This window comes from Apium graveolens, chromosome 8 (assembly GCF_009905375.1).
Source record: "Apium graveolens cultivar Ventura chromosome 8, ASM990537v1, whole genome shotgun sequence".
Classification (NCBI taxonomy): Eukaryota; Viridiplantae; Streptophyta; class Magnoliopsida; order Apiales; family Apiaceae; genus Apium; species Apium graveolens.
In genome coordinates, this window is record NC_133654.1 from 88921071 (window position 1) to 88935979 (window position 14909).

Consider the following 14909-nt stretch of genomic DNA (forward strand, 5'->3'; position numbering starts at 1 on the left):
TGATGGTTAATCTATGCGGCATAGATGAAATCAGAAGCAGTAATTATAAATTTCGTAAGGACGCGATTATGATCAAATCATTAAAGCATTTAGCATGGAGGTATTTCCAGACGATATTCCGAAGTTGTAATGTGACCGAAGCTGTGAATCTCTTATTCGAATAATTCCTGAGGGCATACGTAAATGAAGCGTGGACAGTGACCAATGGTGTCCTACAATTTTATTCTTTTACAAATATGATAGTATATATTCTTCTTGATTCTTGAATAAGTATGAGCTTCTTCTATTGATAAATCGTAGGAGGCAAAAATGAAAGAAAATTTATTATATTCCTTTGGAATTATTCTATTCTCAAAATATTACTTCCTGATTGAGACAAACAGTGTTGTGATGTGACGCTTTATCAAAATGACGAAGAGTCTGGTGGGACACCACCTAATCACGTACTGTATGCCATATAGTATGAAAGACTGGCCATCTTGAGTACAAATATGGTTGTTTCATTTTTCACTCATTTTTCTTCCTTCAATTTCCTGATTTACAAATTCTCCCAATCGTTTATGGCATTGTTATTCCTTATTCAGTTTTCAATCAAAGCCATATTCGCAAACTCTCCTCTGGCGTAGAATCTATCCTCTGACGACTTCAAAAGAAATGAAATAGTGTGGCACGTGGAATCATATAACGAACATAGATGCGACTACAACCCGATAAATGGTGGACATCTACGAACAAGGAAGAATGGATACACCGACAACGCAGTTGTGGAAAAGATATCAAATCAGATGGTTGATTCGTGTTACGAGGATCTCATCAGTACGATATATTGCATTAATATGACGCTCTTTAAATCAGTGGATTTCGACGTGAAATGAATGGTTAGTGAACCATAAAAAATCAATTAGTTATAAAATAAGGAAGTAAGGTTGTATGCATCAGACGAAGCTAACGAGTGTCGGGACAACAATCGGAGATCAAGGGAATTCTGAACAATGACTCAGACAGGCAAGTAATACGTGAAGCATCCCTTCGTCGCTGGGAGATATTGTCGTGAAGATTCAAGATAAAATAAATCTTAAATGTAATCAAATTTCGAACGTGTTCTTCAAGAAATTGTGAAGCTCCCTAACTTGAATAAATAAGTTACGGTAAATTTAATACCCATAACCGGACCAGTGACGAAAATTCGATACGGAAACATAAGTGAAGATGAAGCAATGGTGATTCGACTGTGAAACCTTTTAAGAAATAATGATCTGATGGTTGAGTTTTCACCAGATTGATGATAATAATGGAAATTATGTGTGATTATTAAAAGATAAACAAATTAGTTAATGAAACTAAGTGTGTATCATCATCAATAGAGGATTAATGTGATTAGTTAAAGGATGCGGTATAATTCTTAAAAGTAACTGTAAACAATTAGTAATAGCAAGAAATAAGTTAAAAGAATCGTGAAATAAGGTTTTGAGGAACAACAAAACAAATTTTAAAGTTCACTAATAACATTTTGTAATATTCTGAAAGAACCAAGGAAAGGTGTAACAACCCAAATCCGGGGTCAACATTTGGTGTCACTAAACAATCTTTACATAAAATAAAAGAATATTCAATTAACCCCTTGAATCCGGATCGTTTACAGGTTATGGTATGAATCAAGAATCTAACCTTTTACAACTCATAATAACTAGAATACAAGTTTTAATACCTTTATGCTAATGCATGTGTCTTATTTTCTCACATCTTCGTCCTTTCGCAACGGAGATCTCTCTAACTTCTGCTGTCTAACGAGAGCTATTCACTTTTAACTGTTTCTAGAAGAAATAAGAACTTACAAAGTAAGAGTGAGCCAAAAATGCCCAGCAAGTATTGTTAGGTATGAATACAACTCAGGGGGGGGGTGAATATGTTTTGGCTTAAATGTTTGATTTTTGACCGACTTAGGCTTTAGCAGTTGGTTGTTATCAATGATTTAGTAGAATAGATGTTAAACATAAATAACTGTGCAAATATGTAAAACAAAGATCTTCAAAACTCACTTAATTTTATATTAAAAATCAAGCAGTGTTTTACTACAAAATCTCTAAGTTCTTGTTTTAGAACTTAGCTCCTTTCTTGAGAGAGAATACAGGATTTTCTATCTAGATTGTTACAACTGACTAGAGGACCAGTGTTAACTTTATAACTCAGTTAATTGCTGGTTTACACAGAGGATAATAAACATGCTATTAGCTTTTCTAAACTGTCACTTGTCATTTTTATTTATAGAAAATCAAATCTTCCATTTCTGGCTTAGCATATCTTTAGCATCCCGTGTTTACTTTAATCTTCCTCTGTTAGTTAATCTTTGCCATTGATCTTGCACATCTCTCAAGCTGCTTTTTGTAGACTTGTCAATCCAGCTATGTGAATTGTTTGTTGATTTGCAACCTTGGATATTAAACTGTTCTGCAATTCTGTACTTAGAGAAATTTCTTCACTTCGAGATCTCCAATTAAGCTGTAGAGAACTCGACATCTCGATAGGCATGTTGGCTTGTCGATATCTCTGAAACTTCATTGTTGACTTGACTTATCGACAACTCTGAGTTCTCTAGTGAATTTTGGTTTATCGATAAATCAGAATTCTCTAATGGACTTTGGCTTATCGATAACTCAGAGTTCTCTAATGAATGTATACTTGTTGATATCTCTGAGTTCTCGAATGGGTGTCTGACTTATCGATATCTCCAATAGCATTTCCTGAGTTCTCGATAGACAATTCCTGAGTTCTCGAATGACTTCTCTATAACACTAATTATGTGACTTGTAGACATCTTGACTTAGAATGTTTTTCACCAAACAGAATTATTCAACTCCAAGCTTCTTCATAATTCTTCTGAGGCATGACCTTCTTGATCTTCTTCCAGATAGAATTCTTAGGCTTGACACTGTTTAGAGAAAAATGCTCTAGTCTACTCCATTTACATTTTACAGACATTAAGTGTTATAAGTATAAATTACAGATTAACGTTACAGTACAACTAATCTTAGGGTTGGTCCCCCAAGCTTGACTGATTTCTAGTGACATTGTTAGCATCAGTAATCTTTGACATCATCTATTATATATTACAATCTCCCCCAACTTGTTCATTATGACATTATGCACAAGTTCTGATTGATGATGTCAAAATTTTAACTAAATGCAGAAACCAAAACCAATCTTCCCATCAGGTCTTCTTTTGTTGAGTTACATTTAGATTTATTCAATATCCATTAGCTGTTTTGGCATTTAGATATATATTCTCCCCCTTTTTGACATTATCTCCAGGAAGAAGGATCCAGCTAAATGCACATTGTTCAAGCTGCTGTCATTTTCCATTTGGAACACTATCTGCAGCTTCAAGCTTCACTGAGATTCATGGTGATGAGTTTATCAAAAAGAATAGAAGTTTCACTTAGATCTGCAGAAAAAGTCTGTCAGTGATAAAAGTCCTAAGCTCTCTGTTCTTTTGAATAAGTAGTCTCACTAAATCTCACTGCACTAGTCTCATGACTTTTGAGAGTCAGAGTTCCCTCACAAGGATTACTAAATCCATACACTCATTCTACCTCTCCTTTTGCCAGGAAGGATCCTGCCTCTCTTATTTTCTATTTTTTCTCAAGCTTTTCTCTTATCCTCACATGAAAGGCTCAAATGTTGTTTGACCTACAGAAATAAGAGGTGGATGAGAAGAGTTAATCTGTGATCATATGATTACAGGAAGACCATGTAGGACTAATCATACTCATTTCACCAGAAAAATGAGTGCATAAGCATCTATGACTGGGGTCACAGTTTAACTCACAGATTGCTCTGTGGTTGTGACAGTGTGTTGTCCTCTACTTGTAGTAGGAACCTCCAATTGAATTGGAGGGGATTTGACTGGGTTACTGCCATGTGCACCAGCCTCAAACCCTTATGTGTCTTGCAACACACTGGCACTTGAATGTGCTAAGATTGCCCTTCTTATGACATTGTCATAGGCAATTGTTCTTCTAGCTTTGACTGCTAAGGTAGCTTCTTCTAGAGTTATGAGGGGAGTTGTTCCTTCTTGAGGAACCTCCAATTGAATTGGAGAGGATTTAGATAGCTCCCCCTCAGGAGTACTACCCTCAAACCTTTCAGTTTGTGAAGACTGTTTTGCACATGAAGGTGCATAAGAAATACTCATGAAATATTCAGTAAACTGATAAATTTTCATGTTTGGTGGATTCTTTTCTCAAACAACAGAACAATCTGAAGATCATCATGAAATTGTTGTCCTTTTATAAAACAGGTGGCTTTTGAGAGTCACCTGAGTGGGATTGTGTTTGAGTTTGTGTTTGTGTTGTTGTGCCTGGGTAAACCACAGTTTGGTTTTGAAATGTTTTAGCTGCAGTTTTAGCACTAATACCTGTGAATTGATTATTTGAATTCCCTGTTGATGTCTTGAATTAGACCTGTAATGCATTGAACAACTGTATCTTTTTGAAGTTTCATTAGACAAATACATTGTAAGATATTTTAGTTGCAAGCATTATTGCATAGAGGACAAAATTTAATATAGATATAAGCACATAGTAATTTTTACACAAACAAGTGATTGCAAGACAAGAATCGGAACTTTCATTAAAAAGGAAACATAGTACATTAAGACATAGATTTAACAAGTAAATCCTAATACTAACTACTTTAATTCATACTTCTTCTTCTCGGCCTCCAACCTCCTTGCCCTGCGCTGGTAAGCTCTGGACATGGAGTGGGCAAGAGAGATGATCCTCTCCTGCAACTCCAAGGCAGCAAGGCGTTGCTGCTCAGCCACCCTGGCTCGTCTCTCCTGCTCGAAAGAGGCTTCCATCTCAAAGAAAAGAATGCTGATTTGATCATTCCACGAGAGCTCGTAAAAGACCTCAAGTGGAATATCAAAGGGGATGTAAACAACACCCTTGAGACGGGCACGAAGTCCAATAGGATCAAAATACACTAGATCATCATCCAAATGATGGACTGGTTGGTAAGCTCCGTGAATAAGTCTGTAAAAGACTAGGGCATCCATTTGAGTGAGAGAGAGAGAGATGAACAGGAGGTGAGTTTGAAATTGGATGTTTGTTGAGAATAGGAGAGTAGTGATAAATGATAAAGAGTGAAGCATTTTAATTTATAGAGGGAGTAAAGATAGAAACCAAGAGAATCTTGAGTTGCCCGGATAATAAGAGTAATAATCACATAAGCATACTTGACAGCTAGAAATGACTAGTTACTATTCCCCATGCAAGTACTCAAGATTATTAGTTTACTTTAAAGAGTGACTATTCCCCAAGCAAATAAGCACATACTCCCTACACAAAAAGTAACTCATCCTATCAGCAATCAGAAAAATAAATTTACCACTATTAGCATACTCAAAAAAACATAAATAATGTACTAATCTACTAACATTGGACTAACTTATTTTCACGTAAACAAGAAATCATATAAGCATGTAAATGTGTCAATAGGTCAGAGAAGTTAGAGACAAAGTATGTCAAAAGTATTTTTATGAACTGAATTTATGAATTAAATTTGTTCAGTTTTTCATACTTTTTGCTTCTTTTGATATGTCATTTATTAAGTTCATATACCGAAGATATGAAGTAATAAATATTTAGTTTACTTAGAATTTTGAAAAATTCTAAGTTCAAATTGAATCGAGAAGTCTGGGAATTTATAGAAAAAGTAAAATACTTATCGAGAAGTCAAATAAACGCTTGATATTAAATTTATCGAGAAGTCAAAAATGACTTGTCGAGAACTTTGATAAATGCCCAGTTTGTCCGAAAATGGACTAAAAAGATTCTAATTTATTTAAGTTAAATCAAACTGAAATCAGAATAAATTTTCCAAAAGTATTTGTCTAAAATAATTCATTGAATTAAATTATTTTAGTTCTGAGTTATTGATGAGTCTCAAAATATCCTTGTCGAGAACTCTGTGAATTAACACTATTAGAGAACTCGGCATGGTCTTATCGATAAGTCATAATAGAGCTTATCGAGAAGTCATTCGAGAAGTCTGTAAATAAACTTATCGAGGACTCACTCGAGAACTCTAAAATGACTTATCGATAAGTCATTTTGACTTATCGAGAACTTAGTTCTCTATACTTTTGAGTTCTGTTATTATGCCTTGTGTTAATTTTACACATTTAAGATGTAAATTAACAGCTAAGTAGTTTACTTAAAATTTTGAAGTATTCTAAGTTAATTTTAAGAAAAATAAATATACAGAGATTCTGAAATATTTATAATTCATATTTCAGTTAATTTCCAATTAAATCAAACTAGGTTGATTTATTAGAAATTAATCTGCTGCAACACATTTAGCTGAGTTCTTGCCTTAGGATGAAGAATTTAGCATTCCAATTTCACTCACAAGTCTAGTGAAGGTTGCTTCATCCAAAGGTTTTAGTAAAAATGTCAGCTAATTGTTTCTCTGTTGGAACAAAAATGAGCTCAATGGTACCATTTGCAGCATGTTCCCTGATAAAATGGTACCTTACATCAATGTGCTTTGTTCTAGAATGATTAACTGGATTAGCTACTATAGATATGGCACTAGTATTGTCACACATAATAGGAATTTTGTATAACACTAGACCATAGTCCATTAGCTGATTTCTAATCCAAAGCACCTGAGCACAACAACTTCCAGCAGCTATATATTCAGCTTCAGCTGTGGAAGTTGACACAGATTGTTGTTTCTTACTATACCAGGATACAAGTCTTTCACCAAGAAATTGACAGCTTCCACTAGTACTTTTCCTATCAACTCTGCATCCAGCAAAATCTGCATCTGTGTATCCAACAGCTTCCAAACCAGTTCCCTTAGGATACCATAATCCGAAGTTTGGAGTTCCCTTTAAGTATCTGAAAATCCTTTTTACAGCCATCAAATGTGATTCCTTTGGATTGGCTTGAAATCTGGCACATAGACAAGTAGCAAACATAATGTCTGGTCTACTAGCAGTTAAATAAAGCAATGATCCAATCATCCATCTGTAGCTTGATATATCCACACGCTTGCCTTTCTTGTCTTCATCCAACTTGGTTGCAGTAGATATTGGTGTAGATGCAGGTGAGTTATCCATCATACCAAATTTCTTCAATAAGTCATTTACATATTTGGTTTGGCTGATGAAAATACCATCACTTCTTTGACTAACTTGAAGGCCAAGGAAGTAACTCAATTCTCCCATCATGCTTATTTCATACTCACTCTACATTAGACTAAAGAATCTTTGACAAAGATTTTCATTTGTAGATCCAAAAATGATATCATCCACATAGATTTGAACTAGGATCATATCTTCACCATGCTTCTTGTAGAAGAGAGTCTTATCAATAGTACCTCTGGTAAAGCCATGTTTGAGTAGGAATTCTGACAGTGTGTCATATCAGGCTTTTGGTGCATGTTTCAATCTATATAGAGCCTTGAGTAATTTGTAAACAAAGTTAGGGAATTCTGGATCTTCAAAGCCAGGTGGCTGTTGCACATAAACTTCTTCTTCTAGTTCACAATTAAGAAAAGCACTCTTGACATCCATTTGATACACCTTGAAATTTGAGTGTGCAGCAAATGCCAGAAAAATTCTTAATGCTTCTAGTCTTGCAATAGGAGCAAAAGTCTCATCATAGTCAATTCCCTCTTCTTGTGAGTAGCCTTTAGCAACCAGCCTTGCTTTGTTTCTAGTAACAATTCCATTTTCATCCATTTTGTTCCTGTACACCCACTTAGTTCCAATTATGCTTCTATTCTATGGTGCAGGAACTAATTTCCAAACTTTGTTTCTCTCAAACTGATTCAGCTCCTCCTGCATAGCACATATCCAATCAGGATCCAATAGGGCTTCTTCAGTTTTCTTGGGCTCCACTTGAGATAAAAAATATGCATGTAGGCATTCATTAGCAGTTGCACTTCTAGTTCTCATACCAGCTGAGGTATCACCAATAATAGCTTCTACTGTATGACTCCTATCCCACTTTCTAGTGTGGGTTTGTTGACTAGTGCCTTCGTCATTTTCTTCAGTATTACCATGACTGTCATTTCCATTTTCCCTTTCTCCCCCTGAGTTTGTGCCATCAAATTCAGGTGTCTGAAGAGAGCTTTCATTCCCATGATTTTGTTCAGAGGTCTCTTCATTTGTCACTTGTTGTGCCACAACTTCATCTTCCTCATCAGAATCACTATCAATGGTTAGATTTTCAAATGCAAGGGCTTCAGCATCATTTACATCAAGGCATTCCAAGCCTGGACACTTGTCATCATCAAAAGTCACATATGTGCTTTCCATAATTTTCTTTTGATCAATCACATAAACTTTGTAGGCTGTTCTTTCCAACGAATATCCCAGAAAAATTGCTTCAAAAACTTTAGAGTCAAATTTTCCCATATATTCAGAGTTGTCTTTTAGAATATAACATTTGCTTCCAAACACATGTAGATGCTTCACTGTAGGCTTCCTGTTAGACATGATTGAGTAAGGTGATTTGCCATGAGCTTTGTTTATGAGATATCTATTTTGAGTGTAGCATGCAGTATTAACAGCCTCTTCCCAAAAACTAGTTGGCAACTGAGCATCTTGTAGAAAAGTTCTAGCAGCTTCAACTAATGTTCTATTTTTCCTCTCAACTACTCCATTTTGTTGAGGTGTTCTAGCTGCTGAAAATTCTTGAACAATACCTTTGTTTTTGCAGAATTCACTTAATATTGAGTTTCTGAATTATGTTCCATTATCACTCCTCAATCTTTTCACACTAACTTCTCCTTCATCTTGCTTCTCGATTTTCATGATGTGCTCAATTATAATGTTTGGAGTTTCATCTTTAGAGTACATAAACTCAACCCAAGTGTATCTTGAAAAATCATCAACCATGACAAGGGCATATTTGTAATAACCCCAAATTTTGGAATTTTTGAAACCCTTATGAATAGTGATTTTGCAGATTATGCTGAATGAGAAAAATTTTCATGCCACACTATGTAGGGGTTCTTCTATTGTTATTCTGAGATATTATTAGTACTTTATATGGGATATAAGTGTATGTAAAGATCGTCAGAATCCAAATCCGAACACTTTGATTTTTCCTGAAAATCCACCAGATACCGAAAGAATTGATTATAAGGTAACAGGATAAAAAGGATTTAAATTCAAGGATTTTAAGAGAGGATCATAAAAGGATTATAATGTATTGGGAAAGGTTAAGGAAACCCCAGTAATAAGATCCCGGGTATGATCCCTCAAACGATAAACGAAAATGAAAGTTAAGCGAACCGTATAACAGATAACAGATCAGCGGTCATTAGGCAAACAATTAGGAAGTTAATCAAAGAGGTTCGGGATGATGAGGTCATCCAACCAATAAGGAGATGGCAAGTAAGAGATGATGACACAATAAGGTGATGCAAGCATGACATAGGGAATGAGGAGGTGTGGTTGGTTTATAACCACACAAATATAAGGTTAATAAGGTAATTAACCAAAAATCAAAACAAAACCAACCAAGCTAAGCTAAACAAATCACAAACACAAAAATCTCTCTTTCTTCCAAGCTTGCTCTCGTCTTTTCCCCATTTTCAAGAAGAAGAATTTCAAACTTCAAGTTCCAAGCTTCCTTAATTGGTAAGTTAATTATCTAGTACTCCTTATGCATAGATATAGCTAACCCATGAGTTTAAGCTTCAAATTCCTTCACAATCTCTTCCAATAATTCAAGGAAGAAGATGGTGAATAGTAACTTTCAAAAAAATAACTTTAGTTTTCTTGAATTTTATGAAAGTTTAAGGTTATACAAGCAAGGATCAAGGTTCTTCAGGCATTCAAAGCTCTTGTGTTGTGTTAAGAAGCTTCAAGAAGGTATAAACTCCAAACCCTAGCTTTAGTTTTGAGTATTTAGGAATGGTTATGATTGATATAGTATACGTAAATCATGAAGCTTGTTTGTTTAGAGTTTGGGTTGGAGTGGTAGTGAAATGAATGTTGAATCTTGTTGATTTGTTAAAGGAATTAAGTATAGTTTAAATTCATGATGAGAATAACATAAATTGGAAGAAATTGAGGTGTTGGGACTGTTGTAGTGTGTTTTGGAGGGATGTTGGTTGTATGAATGAATTGGGATTGATTGGTGGTCGATTTGAGATGGTATAAAATTGGGAAATCGCGTAAACATAGCCGTCGTAATGTCCGATTAACTTTAGACTGCTTTTGTTCATAACATTAGGACCCGAGAACTCCCTGCTAGGTATTGACAATTGCCATATTTAGATAGTTCATGTTATGAGCTTCGTTTTGATATGTGGTTCGTTTGATTCCGATGTACGGTTTAGGAGAAACGACTGTTTTAAGTAACGGCGTTTCGCGAACGAACCATTACCCCTCGCCTTAGTTTGAAACATTGGTTAAAGACCCTAAATGACTAATTGGAGTATGAAACATTTATGTAAAGTGTAATAGGCAGTTGGTAAGGCACTCGCGAAAGAATTGCCTTAAAACTCTTAATGGTTAATTTATTAAAAATGGTGGAGCCGAGGGTACTCGAGCGACTTAAGTGAAGCGTTAAGCGCAAAGCAAGCATTAGAGTCTAGAGTGGTTACAGTATAGATTCATAAGCGACTTTGGTTTAATTGCGACTTATATGTTGTTTATAGGTTGCCAGACTCGTCCCAGGCCTTTTATTGCCCCCAGTCACTCAGGCAAGTTTTCTACCCGTTATACTGTTGTGGTGATGTATATATGTATATGCATTATCTTGTGATAGATGCCTGTTGGTTAATTAGCAAATTTTGCGATATATTGAAGCATGCTGAGATAGTATATATATGCATGTCTATTTCGTAATCTGGTTATCTATCTGTTGATTTCAATGCTTATAAGTTGCATAATACCTATGCTAGAGATAAGCAGTAGTTGCGTATACCCTTAGGATAGGGGACCCAAAGGTGAACATTTTCTAAAACCGGGAGTCGATGTTCCCGAGTATATTATATATATATATTGATATAGTTTCAAAACTATTAATCGAATAAGGTTTATTCGATAGCTTTATATTATTTAATGAATATTACTTGAATATTCATTCGAGGACTTATGACTCATGTTATCTTATTTAAAGAATATTATTACGAATATTCATTCGAGGGCTTATGACTCAGTTTATATTATTTAATGAATATTATTTGAATATTCATTTGAGGATCTATGACTCCGATTATTTGCTGAGATATATTCTTTATTTTATTAAAGAATAAGGTGTCGATAATCAAACTTATCTTTGATTATTCAAATAAAGATAGTACTTTCGTATAAGTATATCTTTGGTTATTTAATACTCACTTTAAGTATAAGTTTTACAACTTCTACCTCAATTATTTGTATAAAGATTATTCTTTATGGGAATATTATTTAAATAATAATATTCAGATATTTTCTAATATATTGGGACTGGTTTACTTTATTAAATCTGCATTACTCCAAACACTCTTTAAAGTGTTTTCGAGTCTTTAAAATGATTTTTAAAAGTTAGAGCGGATCCCAAAACTCATTTTTATATATTTAAGATCTTCCTTTTTAAAGGAGATTTAAATACTCGCTCAAAACCTGGGGGATCCGGTTCTGTGGTGTATTTTATATTCGTAACAAGGTTGTTGTTTTGATAAATGAATTGATAACTTAGCCAACGTTCGGGAAGTAAGTCCAGCTATCGAGTCGGCATAAGCAACATGGGCTCAGTGGGCGTCCATGATAGTGTAAGTGGCTCAGTGGGAGTCCATCAAATGCGTTAGTGGCTGAGTGGCAGTCCAGCATAAGGTCCTATTGCGACCAGGGTGATGACCAGTGGGGAATTCGTCCATCTACTAGTAGAAAAGGTTACTTATTGGTATCTTTGCCTGATCAACAAGATATCGGGTTTATGCCAAAATTCTTTCCTTTCCAAATTTATGGAATATTGCAACTCTGTTCATACTTTACATGACAGAGGTTTTCAGGAAATGTATGGGAGATATATATATATATATATATGAATATATTTATATATCGGGACTTAATGAAACATCTCGTAACTTCATTATTTATAATGATATTTTAAGGATTGAATCTATTCAAGTCTTATCTTGTAGTCTTATCTGGTTGATGAACTTTTGAAACTGATTATAACTTGAACGGTGGTAGTTCAAGTAGTATTCGGATATAAGTATATTGGAGTATCTTGTAACTTCATCTTTTAAACTTATATCTAGTAAATGATTATCTTGTGCATGTCAAATATTTTCGGAAAAACGTTGAGACAAGGTTAGATATATGAGATCACCTTGCAACGACATTTTTATACAGTTATAAACTGGAACTCTGTGTATATTATACACGTCAGAGGATTTCAAAGATTGTGAAAAGTATATATGTACATATATTGAATATTATGCGACTTCATCACATTAAGATATCAAACTTGGTTCATTTCTTTTGACCAAGACTTTCATGAGTACTATGAGAATGCTCATATATTGTTAAACATTATACATATTATTTTGGTGGGCTTCCTGCTCACCCTTGCTTTCTTCTTTCATCACACAACAACAGATAGAAAAGATGAACATGACCAAGCTCCCGATTCGCAAGCGATTAGGAAACATTCCGCAGTTTCCTATAGGCGTTGATGTCGCTGTAGCTGAGGTAGGAACTACCAGTAGGCTAGGCTTTCAACTTTTGATGTACCAGACTTATGTATCTTTATCAATTGTAATAATGGCAAAGAAATGTAAATTTATTCAGAAACCCTTTTAAGGTGTATTGGCATATAATTGTGGAATAAAACGACTTGTGATTATTTTTGGATATTCATCTCTGAGACTTTAACTTGTGGTGTGTGTGTTTATTGTGGGGTCATAGTACAGAGTAGTTGATTATTTATTAAGATTGGGTGTTATTAAGGGAAATGGAACTCGGGACAACCCGGATTCCCGACCCTGGATTTGGGGGTGTTACAGAAGTGGTATCAGAGCTAAGCGTTATAAACCTCAGAGATGATGCGACGATATAATAATAAACTCACAAAGATAATAAGAACTCTTGCCAAGTTCATAGTCGGGCTACCTAACGTAGTACTGACAGTTAAAACCCTTACGGGAACCCTTATAAATATCGTGATAGTAACATGGTTCGTTCTCGTATAGGGCAGCGGGGCACCGAACCCTGAGGTTCAGGAGCATCAGCATGAGGATGTTTTATTACAAGTTGGAGATCAAATTGTGAATCCGATAGAGTACCTTAATGAGGGACCGGATGAGATTCATATTGAGAATGTTGCGGTTGAGGATGTTATTCCTGAAAGGATTTTGGCTGAGGAGGATCTCATGGAGGATCCTGATGAGAATGAAGAGAGGACCGCTAAGGAATTGATGATCGTAGTCAGGGCGACTACCAGAGCTAGAATGGCCGCGAGGGTGGCACTAGAGGATGAAGAGTTACCAAGGGCACAAAGGTTAATGAGGGCAGAAGGAGTAGGGCCTTCCACGACACCAATTATACCAGTATCAGACCCTCTTCCAGAGGTTCCTGTAGACATCCATGAGGTTCCACCAATTCCTATTCCATCCCTGGTACAGAGCCCATCACCTACTGAGGAAATGCCACCTTTATCTCCTGCACCATTGTCACCTGATACCGTGCTTGGTTATCCATTTGGATCTCCTGGGTCTGCGCCACCTGCACCCCATGGACTGCTAGATACTACCACACAGGCTTCTCTTATCGCCAATTATCATATGACCTTGGGTGGCCTGTCTGAGGCCCGTAATGTTAGAAGTGATCTGTTGGACCGACTTACTGCACCAAGGATTGAGGGCGGAGTACTTCCGGCAGGATTAACATATAGCATGGAAAGGATTGAGGCTACCACCCATGTTACAGCTAGAGGCCATCTTGAGGGTCAGATTGATCCAGCTCTACTTACAACTATCTTAGACCTCATCACCGCTTTAATGGAGCAGGTTAGGGATGTTGTGCGTGCCCGCATTTCTTGATCCATGATAGTGTGCAGAGTCTGAGCAATCTGACAAGAATTTCATGCAGCACCGCTTTTGGAGGATTAGCCTAAGTTATGGATGATTAGTTTTAATGACTAGATGATTATCTATGGTAGTACTTTTGGGATGGAAGCGATCAGATCCAATGATGTAATTCTCTTTAATGTGTTCAGTTGTTGTACCCTCGAACAAATGGTTATGTATATATTCGTTAATTTCAGTTCAGATCAGTTTGTTTGTGATAAGATCACATCGTTAATTGCTCTATTAACACTTAAGAGAGTGTCATGAAGTTTATCGAACTTGAGAATTCATAATTTGCAATCGTGCAAGGACTGAACGAGGGAAAGACTTAAGCAAAGTAAGTAAGACAAATATCCAGAGATTCTCAAAAATTTTCCAACTAATATGCCCCCACAAGGAATAAGATTAGGGGCAAACCTTGAATGTGATAATCAGGGAGGTCGCAATTAAGATATAAGGAACCCAGAATATACTAAAGTGGAAAATGAGGAGTTTAAATTAAAAGATGACCCCAATTATTGGGAGTAGGAAGAAATATTTAGACTGAGAAAACAGAAGTCGAGCGAGATCAGGAGACCCGAGACGGTATTCCTATACGGAAATTCATGGACCTGTCTAAACAGAACTTATACTTTATTCCCAACCACCACCTTGAGGGAAACAATATAGTGGGAAATTCTTTCAGGACCTCTAAGTCGCTAAGCTCTCAGAGTTCCAAGAAACAAGCTGGCCTAGCCGAGGCAAGAGCCTGGCTAAAGGAAATAGAGGAATCATTTGAGATTCTAAATGATTGACGAACCATAAAAGACTATTTTTGTCACTTACCC